Below are 19,261 nucleotides of genomic sequence, written 5' to 3'. Positions count from 1 at the left end.
GAGCCTCAGCTGATTTGACTTGGCATAGCTCCATCGAAGTCAATGGACTTACACAGATTTACGCTACCTGAGGATCTGGTCCAAAGTCTGCAGTTACAGAAGCTACAATAAAATTACAAGGACTATCAGTTTAAGCTTCAGGGAACAAGTAGATTATTAGCTGAGGTCAGGAGAAATTCTCGCTCAATGGTATAACACTGAACAGCTGAATGCCTTATAGGTTTTTATGCCTTGTTCTGAATATCTGGCACTTGCCTTGGTCAGAGGTAGGGTTCTGGAGGAGAAAGACTATTCCAGAGTGGCAATATTTTATAAGGAGTAATTATATCGGGTGCAATCCACAAACGTACTTAGGTGCCCAAGTCCTGTTTTTAGGCACCGCTGTGATCCACAAAATTCCTATCTAACCCCGTAGGTGCCTAAAGGTGCTTGGTGCCTACATTTTTACAGTGACACCTCTTTGGTGCCTATGTTTCTGCCCCGAGCATGTGCACCCTGTGTCCCTCTATAACTGAATGCCTGTCTCCTTCCTCAGCCCCACAACGATTCACAAACCAGGGAAGATAAGTGTTTGGCCACTGTGGTTGATTGTGGGGGCGTCATGGGGTACAGCTCCTCTCCCGCCTTCTTCCCTGCAGAAACTGTATGGACTCCAGGAGTTGTGCCTTCACCCTATCTTTTTTATTTTAAGTTCCCTCCACCATTTCCACAACAATCCCTGTGCAATAGTCTATTTACAGCGCCAACGGCACTTTTTAGCCCTCTCCACAGGACCTGAGGGAAACAGAGTTCTCCCTCCCTTGAGGCCTCCATGTTACTGAGCTCAACTAGCCCTGTTCCCCTCTCACTCCTCTCTTGGCACTTCCCTCCTGCCTCTTTTTCAGCCTGGGGCTGATGAAGTAATTGGCTCCTTAGAGCATCCATCCTGATTGTCTAATTACCCATATCAGTTTTCTCAAGGGGAACTGATTAACGTCTAAGTGATCAGAGTGCAGGGAGTGAACCAGTGAGCCTGCACTCTGTCACAGGGTCCAATCTGGCATGTGTGCTCAGAGGCTACCTACGGTATTGGGCCCCCTCAGGTAAATTCACACAAAGATGGCCAGAGGAGGCAGATAAGCTGCTTTAACCTAGAGGATAAAGTGGTCAGCTAGGACGTGGGAGACCATTGGTTCAACTCCCCCATCTGAGGGGCAGAAGAGATTTGAACAAGGCTCTGCCATGTCTCAGGCGAGTGCCCTGACCACTGAGCTATTCTAATGTGTGTATCCCCCAGTCTCTCCTTCATTTAGGTAATTAAATATTATTTGGGACAGAGAGAGTTAGAATGACTCTGTAGCCTAGTGCATGAACACCTAGCTTTCCACAGTTCATGGATTGCAAGCAGAGATAGGCACCTTCCTGCAGCCCCCATTTAGGCATCTATCTCTGAGTGGGAGCAGGACTCAGCTCATGCCACCTCTCCCATTGATTAGCTTAGGTGGCTCCCCACCTAGCATGCTGGCTTTGTGGCTCGCAGTCTAAAGTGCCTCTCTCCCCCTATTCATTGTATAGGAGCCTAAGCACCTAACTCCAGCTTTGTCAATCACAGTGTTGTTCCATGATTTTCTAGGCACCTGAAAGTTAGGCTCTATAATGCTCAGCATCACAATGGCTAAGACCCTTTGTGGATCTAGGCCCCAGTCCATAAGCCCGGGAAGCATGGGTGTGCCCTCCATGTCTACATTTTGTTCTGTGGGCAATGCACTTCAGGTAAAATGAACAGCTTTGTGGAGGGCCTGCAGAAGCCCCAGTGGTAGCCCTGTAAAAGCATGCAGTAGTGCAGGTGGAATGGCTGAATGGGGGTTCCCCCAGACCCTGTGCACTGCAAAGGTTGTGCCACACCAGCCACAAGCCAATGGAACATATTAGGGATGGGACCACTGGATTTGTGATTACATAGATCCAGTGGCTCTATCCAGAAACTCCTACACAGGAGGCTCAGAAGGGTAAGTGGAAACCCATGGATTCACCTCTAGTGCACTGAATAGAGGACACTATAGCCCAGGGGTTCTCAACCATTTTCTGAGCCCCTCCCCCAACATGCTATAAAAACTCTACTGCCCAGCTGTGCCATAAAAACTGGTTTTCTGCATATACAGCCAGGGCTGCCGTTAGGGGGTAGCGAATAGGCCAACTGCCTAGGGCCCCATGTCACAGGGCCCCCCCATAAAGCTACATTGCTTAGGCTTTGGCTTCAGCCCTGGACTTCAGCCCCATGTGCTGGAACTTCAGCCCTGGGCCCCAGCGAGTCCAATGCTGGCCTTGCTTGGCGGCCCCCCGAGACCTGTTTGCGGCCCCCCAGGGGATCCTGAACCCCTGGTTGAGAACCACTGCTTTAACCTTCAGCACTTGCATTTGATATTTTATCCTCATGCAGGCAGTTCAGCCATCAATGCTCATTTGCTGTTCCTATCACCCAATATTTCCTTTCAGGCCATTCTGGAAAAAAAGCAAAAAAACCCTGAGTAATACAAGACTGAATGTTTTCTATGTAGTATTTCCAGTGCTGCTCTTTGGAAAAAAAGAAATATCACATCATAAGGCATTTGGAAAAGAGAGGTCAACTTTTAAAACACATTTTTCATAAATGTTTTATAAATTGATTCCTACAGTAAAGTCTCATTAATGCAAATATACTTTGTTCTTCACTGGCCTAATTTCCACTTAGCTTTTAATGGTGTAAATATGATCAAAATATATTTTATTTCACTCATGGAAGTTCAGATTCAACAAAACTTCAACTTGGCAAGGCTGGGCAAGCCCATAATTATGTATTTTCTGGGTCTTGCTCAAACATTTAAGTGGGCGGAGCACTGTATTTACTAAATCTGGACCCAAGAGAGATGAGAAAAGATTAAAATACAGAGCCCAGTTTTTAAATGTGGGCACCTTAATGGGATGGCTGAACTTGGCATTTGGACAATGAAATTCGCATATAGCTACAGAAACGCTCACTTTAAGTTGACAATTACTGCACATGCATCAACACCCAAAATTTGGACATCCTATTAAGTCGCCTGCATTTAATCTAACAATTTTACTGTCCTGTTAAAAGTCCCATAATTGAAGTAGGTTTCTAAACACTCCATTTCTAAAATAAAAAGACACACCAGAAATATGTTCCTCCCCTTATTGCTGCAGCAGATAACTGTTTTCCATCAGTTTTATGCGCTAATTTTTAAATTTTCATTAAACAAGTAATTCCTCTTCAGTTCATAGCAGTGCTAACATTAGATGGAAGTTAAGTCACACTGTCAACTCGATTTGCCAGATTAAAGCCCCATTCTATGTATGGCGAGGAATCGTATTCTATTCCTGCTGTGTCTGTCTGAAATCTATAGAATTCTATCATTTTCTTCCAGAAACATTTAGCGCATTCACCTATAAATCCACACCAAGTTTTTTTTTAAACTTGGGCACCTAAATTTAACTCCCCCCAAACTCATAGTTTTAAGGCACCACTTTCAAAGGTTTGTCTTTACAGAGGGAGCTTCAGTGCAGTTCTCTTCTGTCACATAATACAGCATTGCTGGCACAGTATAGGGATTTATTACAGAACCCAGAACACTTGCAACATTAGCCAGGCTGACTATCTGAACCTTTTGATAGTGGATATAAGGTGGTCGGCCAGTTTTTAATTAGATGAGTTGGGTGCCATTGACATATACATAGGCAAGCAGGGGGCCCACATGTCGGGGCATCAAATGTACTACTTAAGGCACAGCAAGAATGTCAAGAGAGACTTTCCCATGCTGAGGTTACAGAAGTGCACACTTATGGCTCCAGTTCATATCACAGTTCATTTCAGAAATGTTTTATGCAGCTGCAGAAAACAAAGTATTTGACTAGTGAATGAAGATTTTTGGAAGCTGCAGAGAATGATGAATTATATACCTCTATGAATTGGTAGCCCTACAACAATCCCTGGGAGGGGATGCTCAACACACAGGTTCTGCCAGACCAAAGGAGGAAACAAGATCCAGCATCAAGGAATATGTGAAAAATTAATTATAATGCTCCTGTAGCACCACTCATTTTTGCATGGTTGAGGAGATTCACTTTCATTACAGATTCACTCTGTAATTTTGCACACTCTGAAGGACACAGATCCGCAGCACACATGAATTCACATGTTCTCAGGCATTCAGAATAGCTGAAGGAAGTCCTCCTTTGAGCTAAAGTATCTCATGCTTGTTCTCAGAGCCCAAAGAGAAACTCAGTAAAACTTCCAGCTGAGAAATTGTGTTTAAAAATAATTGCTAAACATCAGTGAAATTCATAGGCACTGGTTGTACAATGGAGAGGGAGCTCCATCTACTACACATAAGTACAATACACTCTACTCCAGACAGCAAGCCAGTTAAAGGTTGATATTAACTTGATTCTTGCATGTGGCTGGACTTCTCCTTTTATTTCCTGTCATGGGGTGCACCACTCACCCCCAGACTGCCGCCTCCTCCTGGTACTCTGGAGATTAGCTCAAGGCCAATGCCCCCATTCCCTGGTCCATGGTTTGCACACCGTCACTCTGGCCATCTGCAGCTCCTTCTGCAGCCCCAGGAACCACAGCATCCTCTTAGTGACACAGCTGGAGGACGAAGCCATGGTCTGTGTTCCCCCCCTTCTGAGGGAGTTTAGCTCCTCAATAGTCCTAGGCAGTCCTCTTCTCCGGGTTCCAGCCCAGGAACCCTCAGCTAAGCAGTCTGGGCCTTCTTCCTCTGGCCTCACTGCTCTATCACTGGGCTTCTTTCTACCACTAGTTCCCTTTTTTTGTTCCTGGGCCTGCCTGTTCCCAAAGCCTCCTCCTTCAGAGTGACTGCACTCTGCAGTCTCCACTCACTCCTCCCTTTCTCCTGGAAGGGTCTGCCTTCTCCCAGCAGCCCCTTCTGCTTTCAGTTCCTGGACTTTACCAGCCCCACCTATTCCTGCCCAGCTGAGCCTCCTTAATCAGCTGCCTAATGGGTTAATTGGCTCATATGGCCTGCATTAAACCCTGCAGGGTGAGTGTGGGATAGTCACCCCATCATATTTCCCCACTTATTTGCTTTTTTGTAAGAGGCAACCTCAATTTGTGTGCACTCCGGGGCCTAGAAGGCACTGCCCATGTAAAGAGATTGTGAAATTTGAAACAGACAGCTGAAAGTCACCACTTTCAAAGGTTTGTCTTCACGGAGGGAGCTTCAGTACAGTTCTCTTCCAAATTCATTTAGGGTCTCTGACACTTTCGGTGGCATTTCCGGCCACCAGGCACACTAAGCCCGTCTCATGGGGCCGCTTCCAACCATCCAATTTATAATTTTGCACACTCTGAAGGACACATGAATTCACATGCAAACACTCACCTATATATACTGTAGTACATGATATTCTCTTAAATGCACATTTTAATACCTGTGCAAAGTACTTACTGTGACGTTGCACTCTATATGATTTTATGAAATTATGCTAATGAGTTTAAATATAATGTAACTGGAATATGCTTCATTCAAAAGGTCTCTTGTAAGGTATCATTACAAAGCTTATAATCTACTGAGTATGGTCATCCTATTTGTATAAATGTACCACTCTTGTGTCTGAAACTAGAAATATGAAATATAACTCTGAGGGCCTATTGTAATTATGCAAAGTGTGGGCCATTCATGGTGGTTTGGAATCTTGATGACTCCCATTAACCAGGACAATTGTCTGCAGATGGCTCTGTTTTACTTGTAAGTCTCCCTGTGTGCTGACAAGGGGGCAATGAAGTCTTACAGTGACATGTGATTATGTCACATGAACTGGAATCCATCTTTTACCTGGTGCTTTTCCATTGAGGAGGGGGTGGGAACCAAGAGAGGGACAAAGGATTCCCGCCTTATGCAAAAGATATATAAATGGGTGGAACAGAACAAAAGGAGCGCCATCATGAGGAATCCCCTAGCTATCACCTGAGCTGGAACAAGGGCTGTATCAGGGGAAAGGATTGTTCCCAGACTAGGAAGGCATCCAGTCTGTGAAAGAAACATTTCTCAGGGTGAGATTTTATCTGTACTCAGTTGCATTACTGTATTAGGCTTAGATTTGCATGTTTTATTTTATTTCACTTGGTAATTCACTTTGCTCTCTCTGCTACTACTTGGAACCACTTAAATCCTACTTTCTGTATTTAATAAAATCACTTTTTAATTGTTAATTAACTCAGAGTATGTATTAATACCTGGGGGTGCAAACAACTGTCCATACCTCTGTCAGTGTTATAGAGGGTGAACAATTTATGAGTTTACCCTGTATAAGCTTTATATGGGGTAAGACGGATTTATTTGGGGTTTAGATCCCATTGGGACTTGGGCATCTGAGCGTTAAAGACAGGAACATTTCTGTAAGCTGCTTTCAGGTTAAGTCTGCAGTTTTGGGGCATGTGGTTCAGACCCTGGGTCTGTGTTGGAGCAGAATGGCATGTCTGGCTCAGCAGGACAGGGTGCTGGGGTCCTGAGCTGGCAAGGAAAGCAAGGGCAGAAGTAGTCTTGGCACATCAGTTGGCAGTTCCTAAGGGGGTTTCTGTGATCTAACCGTCACACTTACTATGTTCAAGGAAGAGGTGTTACAAATAGTGAGGGAAACAATTGCATTTCCTGACCAGTGTTTAACATCTCAATCATCACTAACATATTGAAATTCAACAGCATAAAGAAATATCCCCTCGCAACAAAAGAAAGTGAGTTACAGATTGACTGTGGCATGCTTTCTGTTGTAGGCCCTAAACTGCAGGAACTCAAGGAATGGCAGCTAGTTTCCCCTTCAATTTCCTCTTTATAAAGGGAATGGCAAGCAGCAGCAAGGTGTTGGGTCCCAGATTTGCTCAGTACATTTAAAATATATAGTTTAAAGCCTGTACAGATTAACTCTGGTTAAACCCTGTTTGGCTGGACAGCACAGACAAAGATAAATTGGGTTTACCGTATATACTTGTTCATTAGCCTGTTCGTTTATAAGCCGACCCTCAAAAAAAGTTAGGTAAAAACAGCAAAAACTGTACGACCCTTTCATAAGCTGACCCTATATTTCAGGGGTTAGCAAACTTTGGCTCCTGGCCCATTAGGGTAAGCCGCTAGGGGGCCTGGACGTTTTGTTTACCTGGTGCGTCTGCAGGCACAGAGCCCCTCAGCTCCCTGTGGCCGCAGTTTGCCATTCCCAGCCAACGGGCGCACCACTTCCCGCAGCTCCCATTGGCTGGGAACGGCAAACCGTGGCCACAAGGAGCTAAGGGGCTCCGTGCCTGCAGATGCTCCAGGTAAACAAAATGACAATGTAGTAGATACTGAAGGATTCCATAGAGATTAAAATCATCAAGTTTTGGTCTAGACCCGTTTATAAGCCGACCCTTGCTCTTTGATGCGTCAACTTTTTTACCAAAAATATTTGGCTTATGAACGAGTACATACGGTAATTTAAATGGGTTTGGACATGGAGTTTAGAATATGTGGACTGAAGCCTGGTTCTTCAAATCTCTGAATTAGATACAAGTATAGGAAAGAAGAACCACATCAAATCTGAACCCCAAAGTCTTCAAGACTCATAGACTCATAGACTTTAAGGTCAGAAGGGACCATTATGATCATCTAGTCTGACCTCCTGCACAATGCAGGCCACAGAATCTCACCCACCCACTCCTGTAACAAACCCCTAACCTATGTCTGACTTACTGAAGTCCTCAAATTGTGGTTTGAAGACCTCAAGCTGCAGAGAATCCTCCAGCAAGTGACCTGTGCCCCATGCTGCAGAGGAAGGCGAAAAACCTCCAAGGCCTCTGCCAATCTGCCCTGGAGGAAAATTCCTTCCCGACCCCAAATCTGGTGATCAGTTAAACCCTGAGCATGTGGGCAAGACTCACCAGCCAGCACCCAGGAAAGAATTCTCTGCAGTAACTCAGATCCCACCCCATCTAACATCCCGTTACAGACCACTGGGCATACTTACCTGCTGATAATCAAAGATCAATTGCCAAATTAATTGCCAAAATTAGGCTATCTACAATACTCACCTATGCCACAGGGGTGTGTGGAGGAATCATCAGCTCATGTTTCCAGCAGCATTAATAATGCAGAGAGTTGGCCGTAAGGGGTGAGGGAGGAATGGAGGACCCCCAGACACCCAAACCCATCTCTAGCTTTGTGTCTGGGTCAACTCCATAGCTAGAAGGGGGCTTGTTTTGTGGTCCTTTGTTCAGTCATGACCCAAGAAAGCATTATTCTCATGAGAGAATGTTACCCTAACACTGCAGCCCAGGATGGAGATCTTGCAAGAGACAGCAAGACCTTGCAAGATTTGGACTTCACGATTATTGAATGTCAAGGTGCTTTTAATTAACCTGAAGCTGCGACTACATTAGCTTTTCTTTCCCCTTCAGATTTCCTGCTATTGCTACCACTAGTGTAGCTTCATTAGTGTTATGTAGGCAAGGTGCTGTTCATCTAATCCTGTTTAGAGCAGCAATAGTAGCAATGGTGAAAAATTATAGAGGGAAAAGGACTACTATGGACATAGCCAGTGGAAGATGAAAAAAATCCCATCCACTTACATCACAGCACTTCAAGCCACCTGTGTTCCTCGTTAACTTGTTATTCTTCAGGAAGCTCTATTTACAACAAAACAAACTGTTTTTAGACAGCCAGAAATTCAGTGTAGATCTTAGTTCTTAGCGTCTGGGTCCTGGCTCAGGGCTTAGAATTAACTGCTGCCTCTGGCTCCCTAATATCTACACCTGTGAAATTGCTTGCTTTCCTTCTGTGGAAACAGAGTGGCTTGCAATTTCTAGGCCTGCCTTGTTACCTTCCTATGAACATCTGTGTATAGCAGAGACCTACAGTTAACCCTTTGGGTGCTGGATAGTACCTCCATACTCTGTCACAGTGCATAACACCACAAACCCAATGCATGTGATGACTTCAAACTAGGAGAGTCAAATCTTCAGGAGGAACCTAGCAATAACATGTCAGTTACACTTCCTGAAATATTTTACCATTGAATATACTATTGTACCATACATTGGAAAGTTCTCATTGCCTTTCTAGTAATATAAACTTTGCTGTTTCCCCACACTTTAAAAATAAATCCATCAGCTTTTATTAGTAGCTGGAGAAATGTCAAAGTAAGCTGTCAATACAGAGACTCTGAAATTAGCCATGTACTGTGAAGTTGGAATAGGATCAGTGTTACTCCTCCCTCAATATTGCATTAACTTTCTGTTACAGCACACTGCCACCAATTCGGGAGAAATGCAAGTGTTTTAAAAACATTCAGTTTCCTGAATGCATGAGTTTGGACACACTGACAGTATTAAGCTGGTATTTCACAATAAACAGCTGCAGCCATACAAATTTACAGATGTGCTCTCTTTTCTAGCTCTTTCCAAGAACTTGTTCATCATCTCTGCCCTTGAGACAGTGACTTTCCTGCCAAGGTAAAGCAAAAAGTCTGCTAAAGGCCTGTGTTTGGTGGGTCTTATAAACACAGGCATGCAACATGACCACAGAGAATAAAAATCCCAATCACTGACAAAACCATAAGTCTTTGCCATTGGATGTTTTTCTAAAAGATCTGCTCTAGGAATTATTTGGGGATGTTCTCTGGCCTATGCTACACAGGAGGTCAGACTTGGTGATCACAGTGGTCCCTTCCGGCCTTGGAAACTATGAAGGCATCCCAAATCAAGGAAAAGATGCAGCACTAGAGTGGGGCATTGCACCCTTTTGATAGCAGCTTGGCTCAACAGGGAATCATACTAAATCCCTGCCACTTTTTCAGCAAACGGGTGAATTCTGCCACCGACACAAAAGGAGGAAATACATAAAATTTCACATTTGCATGTATTTGTGGATCCCTGGAATAATGCCAAGTAGGGTGACAAGATGTCCCGATATTTAGCCAATTAGTCCTGATATTTTGCGGTACTCCTTTTTCCCCCCTTTTCTCTGCCGGCAGCACGCCTCTTTTTTTTTTTTTTTTAACCCCTCCACCCACCATATGTTCCGATATTTTCTTCCTCTCATCTGGTCACCCTAATGCCAAGCTCCCACTAACACATCCTCAAAATGAAGTTGAAAACAGACACTTATTGATTCTTGTATTTATTGGTACAGACCCATGGAAAGAATGCATCACCTTTACACCAAGCTAAGCTAGCCCACCAGCTGTGAATCTGTATAGAGTTTATAGACAAGGCACAATTAGATCATCTAGTCGTCTGACCTCCTGCATATCACAGTCCATTAAACTTCCCCTCCATCAAGCCTTCTACCATGGAAGCACTAAACTGGAGAAGGTGGGTTTTTTTTGTTTTAAAAAAAAAAGCCCAGTCCAGTCTTAAGATTTAGCTTCACAGTACAGCTATAGTTATGGATCCAAATACGCAAACTTGCAAAATAATTCTTTATACAAATCCAGGAGTTAGGACAAGTAGAAATTCATGATGCTTGGTCAAAGCAAACCATTCTGTGAGCTCCTGATCTGCTGATACAATCTTACAGCTCTAAGATGCAGTTAACTTTGGAAAAACATACTGTGCATGCCAATTTGCTTGTGGGTCTGGCTCAGGCTCTGATACACTTAACTTAGGAACAGACAGAATTTAAATCATTCCTGTGGCACCAGGAAAAAAAAACTGCCACATCAGAAGGATTTCACACAACCCACCAACATCATCATTAATTCTTCCCCAGGAAAATCCTTCCAATTTTTTTGGGGGAGGCACAATAAGGAATCTTCTAAAAATTAATTACTAGTAAGTCACACACACTTTGTTGTTTCTGTATCTGAACGTAGTGTATACACCAGGGTCCCCTTGCACCCCTCTACTCTCCCCAGCAAGCTCCCTTTATGCCACCCTACCATATCCCTCTATTTTTCCAAGGACTCGCTCCAACTCCCCACACTGCCTCAGGCTCTATGTACCCCCATGTCACAGTTCCCTAGCCTCCCACACTTACCAGGGGCTCTGTATGCACCACCATTCACCCTTTCCCCCCATATCAGGGTCTCCCATCCCCCCCATGCCAGAGGTGTATGCATCCCCATTCACCCCTTCTCCCTATATCAAGGGCCTCCAACTCTCCCTCCCCCCACCAAGGGCTCTATATGCCCCCCCTTCCCTCACCATTCAAACAAACAGAAAAATGCCATCAAGTTGAGCGTAAGCCCTCCCAAGCTCAGCTAAAAATACATTTACTGAAGTTAAATAGAATGTTGACATTTCCAAAGTTCAGTGCTCTAACAGGACAAAAGCATGGAATTGGGAATCAACAGAGGGTCAAATTATCAGAAGCCCCTGAACTTGTACACACATCTATTTGTGCCACGGTGGGGGGGGGGGGGGGAATGCCATTGGCTCGTGGGAGTGAGAATTTGTACAGGAAAATCTGGCAGTTGTGCCAAAGAGGTGCTGCCCCTTTTCTTTGGGCAAACTGGTGAAGGCACAAAGAAGCCATGTGTGCGCTCAGTACCCAGAGGCAATACTTGACTAATAGAGAAAGAGCTTGAGTTTAGTCCCACGGGAATGCAAGTCTGTGGATTTACACCAGTGTAAAAACCAACATAAGTGAAAGCAGAATCAGACCCAACAAGCATGTGCGGGTGGGTATGTTCTGAGGAGACTGAATGGTGCATCTGCAGTTGCCCCCCTGAAGGAACCAAGACTCTGAATAGCTTCATAATAAATAGGCTTTTTTTTTAAGTTTAATACTATAGAAAAATGCCTGAGAAAGCTGAAACCAATCCCCACACCCTCCAGCCGCACTGAAGAGCCGCTTAAACAGAAATGATTTGCAGAACTTGAATTCAAATGGGGGGAGGGGGCCAAGGCATGTGAGGGAAGTACTGCAAATACCACAACAGGCAAAAGATACTGTTGGCCAACTCAGCAGATGGGGCACATTACTATGGGCAATGAAATGAAAATAGTCTTTTTTTAAAATCAGTGATTCTGGAATAGTGTAGTGAATGCCCTTCTGGGTAGGATAAGGGGATCATTCAGCAAGTTAACTTACAAAAAAATTACCTATATTTTTTAGGTCAAACATCCAGACTGACTCCTGCTCCATATGATGCCCCTGGGTAAACTATACTAATCAAGTGAAATGCACCGTGGAAGCTTGCTCTAATCGCTGACTCTAGCCTATTGGGTTCAGATACGTATTAGTTACAGTGCTATGCATTTCTGTTCACTCATCTGACCCTGTAGGATGGGATAGCAGTTTATTCTGTGACAGGTGTGAAGTCACCAGCACAATGCAAGCTGGATTCACACACAGCAGGAGCTGGTAAGTGAATAAATGTTGTGCTGAACACTCCTGTTACTCCATTTTGTGGGGGGAATTAAGCACATTTCTAAATTTGTACTTCTTTTGTACTTCATCCAATTGTTCTGGTCATTTGCCTTCACTCTTGGTGGCAGAATGAAACTTAGGCCTTGACTACATGAGAGAGTTGCAGCCTCTTAACAAAATTCGTATTTAAATCAGTTTAAAAATCTGTTGCAAACGCCAGTGTGGACACACTTATTTTGATTTAAGAGTAGCATATTTTGATTTAGTTTACATTAATTCCTATTGATTTATGCTAAACCACTATTAAACTGAAATAACATCCACCCAGGGGTTTGCACTGTTTTAACTAAATCATTTTAGAGTCACACCTTTAGTTAAACTGGTGCAGCGTTCCATGTAGACAAAATCTAATCCTCACACTGAGCCCAAAAGGAGCAGGCGATAAGGGGAGTGGGGGGAGGACATTGTGTTGGGAAGAACTCATGATTTAACCACACTCATATCATATTTAACAAAAAAGCTGCCAGCCACTGATGTGCCCACTACCAAGAACTACACAGAAATGATGGAGTCAAGTCTACGATCTCTGACTAACAGAACACACACCATGCAAATGTCACTGTTCCTATGGACTGACAGTTTTATTTTAACATTTTCTAGTACTGCCAAGTCCACCCATTCAAAAATCAAGAGACTGACTTACACACCAGCTTTCTGGGTCTTATTTGCCTCTTGATTTTGAGCCTTTAGGCTTCTATCTATTCTCTGTGACAATGATGGGTAGAACCTTACTTTTTTTCCCCCTCCTTCCACTGAAAGCTGAAATTCTCAGTATATATTATGATTCCAGAAGCTGGGGTTTTAACTAAAACAACAGTCTGAAGATGGAAAATTGGATGGTGTCCCTAGCCTCTGTTTGCTAGAAGCTGGGAATGGGCGACAGGGGATGGATCACTTGATAATTACCTGTTCTGTTCATTCCCTCTGGGGCATCTGGCACTGGCCACTGTCAGAATACTGGGCTAGATGGACCTATGGTCTGACCCAGTATGGCCTTTCTTATGCTTTACTTTTGTTTACTATTTCCCTTCACAATGTAATATCAGAACAATTAAGAATAGGGCAGTCCCATGAAACTCACTCATTAGCTATCAAGGAGAGATGGTAACTTCTTTATAGTTTATACTGTGACTAAGTTTCCATTATATGTCCAATTTTTACCTATCCGCTTGCTACACCAATCTGCCATAAATGTCTCTGTTTAGTCCCATGTTGGAAGTGGTGATTTTTGAAAGTCTAGTCAGTAACATGACAAGGCACTTGAAAAATAACCAAAAATTTGTGTTTTTTAAAAGAGAGGTTTCCTATCTTTTTGGGGTATGTTATAATTCAAAGAAATGTCATAATTCAGATTATTCTGCTGTCCTCAGTGAGGAGTGGTGCCTTTATTTATTTTTGCAAGAGATGGGGAGCTTATTTTAATTTTATCGGTGAACCTCTGAGAAGTACCTGGGTTTTAGAGAGTCTACAGAGTCCTGGTAAAGACTACATACTTCACTAGAGCAGAGATTCTCAATGAGTTTGGGAGCTTGCAAAACTTGAGTTCTGCAGGATCAGGGAAACTCAGCTAGGGCTAAGTGCCTTTTTAACAAAGCTTAAAAACTCCTCAGACCTGAATCGAACAGCTTTTGCTTGCAGCCTCCTGAGTTTATAAACTCTGCAGAACTTGAGCGTTACCCAAGTAAGGATTGACAGAAGCTGGATGTCCGCAGGAGCTTCTGCCTTGCAGAGTTTCAAAGCTCCATGTGGGACCTATGCAAGGAGCTTCCATGTGCTGTGAGGATGAGGAGAGGAGGAGCAGCACAGGAACAGCCATTGTGGGAGGACCTTGTGTTGCTATCCAGGGGCAAGTGGGAGGAACAGCCTTGCGTGGCCAGACAAGGGACAGTGTGGTCCTTGACATGCTGCTCAATGATTTTAACACCTACCTTAGGACTGAGGCAAGGGAGAGGGCACGCAGCTCATATGGAAATATGATTTTTTTTTAAAGGAATGAACAAAAATAGTTTTTTCAATAAAATCACTACTGAAAGGTGCTGGGAAGAAACTTAGAAACACTCAGTTAAAGTTCCAGCCTTTACTCTCACACTTCCCCTTCAGCCCCCAACCATCATACCCCACATCGAATACAAACTCCCATTATCACACCCGCCAGTGCAAGGATGGAAGACAGACCTTCCATTAGCTTTCCTGAACAGGGCATGGGCTACAACTTCTCCACACAGTCCTGGAGACAGAGCTAGTTTCATTGTACATCAGAAGAGACCACACTTTTGAAATTCAGACACGAAGAAGACGACACATTTATTTCATGGCTCATTACCAGAATTGTCCCATTACTAAGTGGAGGATAAATGAGGGTAAGAATGCAGTTAATCAATTAAGGATATGTCACTATCTTGATTTCCAGGATCTCTGTTTAGATTTTTAGAACATTCTATTTCCTGCCTTTTAGAGGTTTATTTTATTTGTAACTTTCGTGCTGAGTTTTCTGACTTTCAAACTTTTTAGTTTTTTAAACTACAACACTCCAGTGATGTTTAAAATTTTACACATATTTTGACCCCTTAAAAGAAAAATTTAGTCTGGAAATTTAAGATGAAGATCTCGTTCTGTCTACTTATTTCCCTGTGTATTCCAGTTGGAACATGAAAGATATTGGTTCAGTTTCATTTCAGACACTTACAAATTTCCAAGCACGGGAAACTCAAAGTAGAGGAAAGATTAAGACAGAATCTCCATAGGGAATCTAGGGCTGGTGTGGGAAAAGAACAGAATGGAGAGAAGGGAAAGTAAGAATCCTGTACTAAGTGAATAAACAAGAATTTATGTATGTTAAAAGAAAAGGAATTGTAGATGTTCTTCACTTAATATCAAAATTTCTTACACTAGCTGACAACTTCTACCTACCTTTTAAAAAGCACTTTACTGTATTTAGTAGCACCTGAACTTTAGTTTTATAAAACAGATTCCTTTTTTCCAATATAAAGAATCTAAAAAGACCCCTCCACAACAACAACAACAAAAACCAGACAGTAGTTAATCTGATTTAATAAATTCATATTTTTTAAACAATTCAAGTCTACACCATGCCAATGCAGCAAGCCATGCTAAATGCTACTTTTTCATGCTCAGAATAATGCCTCCATGTTTGTTCTGTAATAGCTCACGCTTACAAACAGCTACCAACATAAGTGTTCTGCTAAAGCCCTCCTAGTCAACTGTTAAAAGGGACCCTTAAAATGCATGTAACACATCTTTAGAGAGGGTAGAAATAGCCATTTCAGAAAGACTAACCTGTGTTGTTTAATCCGTTGGAAATCACCAAATTCTGAAGTTCCCCTAAATATCTTCTAGCTTGTTTCCTGTAAGAGCTGCATGTGACATCACACTTCCTCACCGCACCTTGTTAAACTTGCCTCACTTACTGGGCAGAAGCATATGAAGAACTACAAACATACTTAACCGCAATGTCAAGATGAACAATTCATACATTTCTGCATAGCCAGAAAGACACCCAGTACATTTCTTTTGGGAGCTGTTCCCAAGGGACTGAATGGATCACTGTATGCTGCTCATTTACATTAATGCTGCACTTCGATATTATGGTGCTGTTACAATATCATTAGCTGGCTTTTCTCCTTAAAGGAAGCATGAATGGCCTCATCAGGCAGTAATTAGGTAGATTTGCACTGAGGCAATAGCACATGGGTATGGGAAATTTCCATCTGAATATATTTGCTCATAGGCTTTTCAGAGTGGTAGTATTTAAGCTTGAAGTATTCATTTTGCATAGAGGCAGTAGATTTTCCACACTTGCTGTCTGGTCACCCTAGAACGAACATACAGTGGGGAGAGGGATGGTGTAAGTTAGGGGTCGGCAACCTTTCAGAAGTGGTGTGCTGAGTCTTCATTTATTCACTCTAATTTAAGGTTTCGTGCGCTGGTAATACATTTTAACATTTTTAGAAGGTCTCTTTCTATAATATATAACTAAACTATTGTTGTATATAAAGTAAATAAGGTTTTTAAAATGTTTAAGAAGCTTCATTTAAAATTAAATTGAAATGCAGAGCCCCTCGGACTGATGGCCAGGACCCTGCCAGTGTGAGTGCCACTGAAAATCCGCTCGCGTGCCGCCTTCGGCATGCGTGCCATAGGTTGCCTACCCCTGGTGTAAGTCCTGGATATGATTACATGGTTACTCAGTAGTTAGTGTTTTTGAAGTGTGTTTTCATCAGTGATTTGAAGTCAAGAATGGAGACCTGAGAAGTAGATTTTGGAAGAGCATTTCAGTCCTAAGTGGCACCATGGAAGGAGACACAGATGTTTTTGAGAGAAAGAGTATCAAAAGCTGCCATTGTAAATTGAGCAGAGAAGTAATGGAAAGAGGAGAAACAAAATATTGTTATGCTGGAAGGTGTTAAGGGTGGCCATCAATCACAGACCTGGTAAGAACAGAAGGGTATCTTTCATTTAGGCTAACCGAAGGAATAATTAAATGCTTCTTTGTTTTGTGATAACTGAAACAATAGAAGCCACCACTGAAGGCAAGTGCCAGCATGGCAAAGCCTGAGTAGAAGCTAAGCCATATGGGCTGAGGGGTTTCCCTAGAGCCTCACTGCAAATGCAGGGGCCAGGGCATTGCATGTATCTATGTATGTGAAAAAAAACAGAAAGCAAGGAGAAAAAAGTGTACAAACAGAGAGAGAAGCAATGGGAGCGTGGCCTGGGAGGAAGCCCAGAGAGTGAGCTTTGGGCACAGTACTTGCCGAGAAGGCAGACTTGGATTTCTGGATGAGGAAACCGCTTCCTGTTTGTTTCTACCATGTTCAGGAAAACCAGACTTTTGCAAAAAAAAATTAGGGGGTAAATTAACAAGAATGCATCAAGGAAATAGCTGAATCATTGCATCAATTTCTCCTCCTAACAGAAACAATCTGACAAGGTCCCAAATATTGGCTAACTGCTCAGGCCAGAAGAGGCAACAGTGTAGAGTGATCTCTTAATAGATATAGTCTGTCTGCCCAAAGTTCTCTGAAATGTGGAAGGAATCATTCATCTAAAATAGATGATAGATCCCTCCCCACTTCCTGGAAAAGCCATTTTTACTTCCTGTTTGTATTATCTGTCCTCATGAAGTGGGTGCTGTGTCCACATACTTACATAATAAGCCTTTCATCTGAAGACTTCAAAACATTACCTCAAATGGAGAAGTACTAAACCCATTTTACAGATGGGAAAAAATGAGGTACAGAAAACCTGCCTCATGTTGTAAAGTGAGTGACTGGCAAACAGATCTGCCTCCTAGCCCTGTGCTCTTATCACTAGGAAAATTGCCCCAAACTGGTATAAATTGTTGTGCAGTAAAAGGAGGAGTTCAGAAAGAAACAGATCCATTCCAACCAGAAAAGCAACCCCAATTCAAAACTTAAGAAAATTGGCTCCTGGATGTTATGTAAACAATCCTCCATGAAAGCACAGAGAATAATATTTTTTCAGGAGAAGGGCACAACTACACCCACAAAAACGTGTGTATACGTGTGACTGGAAAATAGGCACCTGCCTGCAAAATGGGTACTTGTGCATGAAATTCCCATTTTGGGTCACCAAGTGCCTGTTTGTGCATGCACCTGCAAGTTCCTGTGGTTGCACTGTGTGCATGCATCCGCAACCCTGTTTGCAAATACCCTTGCTGCACCCACCATTGAAAATCTGGGCCCAAATGACCAAATAAAGGGCCTAGTATTACTTATATTGGAAGATGATTTAGAGCACTGTGAAATGCCTTCAGTTAGAATAATCTTTCTCTGTGAGCATGCTGAGACATTCTGCTCTGTATGCCTCAGCACTAGTGGAGTAAGGGGAAATTGAAGAGTTCATGAACTTGCTGTATGTTTGTTCACAACACACTGCTCCATTGTACTCATCTTCAGCTGAAACTGATCCTTTAGAAGTTTTTCAAGAGTAACAGTCACTGCTGACAAGTGGTGATTTTTTTTTATTACATGAAAAAGGGCTACATTTATAATGGCACATTTAACATGGGAACTGCTAGTTATAGATAGAAAGCTAGATCCTCAGTTGTGTCAGAACTTGGCTTGGTGCAGCTGGGAGGTGGGGGGAAGAGCATACATAGCTCTGTACCCCCTTCTCCTGGGAAACAAGTTGTCCTCAGCATAACGTAGAGCAACCTCAGAGCAGCTTTAAAATTATGCCTCACCACAGTTGTTCCCAAGGAGCCATGCCACAGCCAGAGATCAGAATGCAGCAGCACTCCACATTACTCTCCCTGTTCTGGGGTGGAGCTCTAGCTATACCACCCCTGTGCCATCAGGGGAATTTACTACACCTCCTCCCACATAGCTGGATCTGCTGGTTTCTGGGTGCTTTGAGCCACCACTGTAGTCTAAAGATCTAGCCTGTTGTCTGTCAGGTCTGCCCTCACATCTTCAAAATATGGAAGGAAACATGAATCTGAAGGCCATTATGCCCATCTCCCACAGACAAGCTATTTGTTTCTCCTCTCTCATCATATTGATCATCCACATCAGCAATGTGGGAGCTCTACTCCAGCAGATCTGGGAGTACTTCTGTCCCTTGCAGGGGATTCCCTATTGTAACCCAACACATTATGAGGTGAGCCAATCATTAGTAACTAATGTGGTGTGTCCTATACATTGTGAAACAAAGTCATCCCTTCCTCTTTTGAGGGCAGGACATACTTAAGTTTCTCCTGATGTGCACCCATATAACCAATGAAGGGGTGGCATATGCAGTAACAAGACAGTAAATTACAGGAAAGGACAGATTTTACAATTGGTCCTGATAATCCCCTCATTGATACTACAAGATGCAAC

General features: G+C 43.1%; 1 protein-coding gene across 4 annotated transcripts in view; it reads right to left on the bottom strand.

Moving 5' to 3' along the window:
- WIPF1 (WAS/WASL interacting protein family member 1) overlaps positions 1 to 19,261 on the bottom strand; it is a 75,114-nt gene that overhangs the window by 35,529 nt on the left and 20,324 nt on the right. Inside the window, exons 1-2 of one of the 4 annotated variants that reach the window (XM_039495435.1) lie at positions 15,699 to 15,769; positions 2,396 to 2,481 (exon numbers count right to left, since the gene is read on the bottom strand). The exons of 1 other annotated variant lie outside the window; for it this stretch is intronic. The gene's annotated coding sequence lies outside the window, so the exon portion shown is untranslated. Of the gene's footprint in view, positions 1 to 2,395; positions 2,482 to 4,481; positions 4,903 to 15,698; positions 15,781 to 19,261 lie in introns of those variants that run through there. 2 more of the 4 variants (XM_039495434.1, XM_039495436.1) reach the window with 2 other exon arrangements.

Source organism: Mauremys reevesii, linkage group 11, assembly GCF_016161935.1.
Source record: "Mauremys reevesii isolate NIE-2019 linkage group 11, ASM1616193v1, whole genome shotgun sequence".
In the NCBI taxonomy this organism is placed as follows: domain Eukaryota; kingdom Metazoa; phylum Chordata; order Testudines; family Geoemydidae; genus Mauremys; species Mauremys reevesii.
The sequence above is the reverse complement of the archived record's forward strand: the minus strand, read 5'-3'. Positions and strand labels throughout refer to the sequence as shown.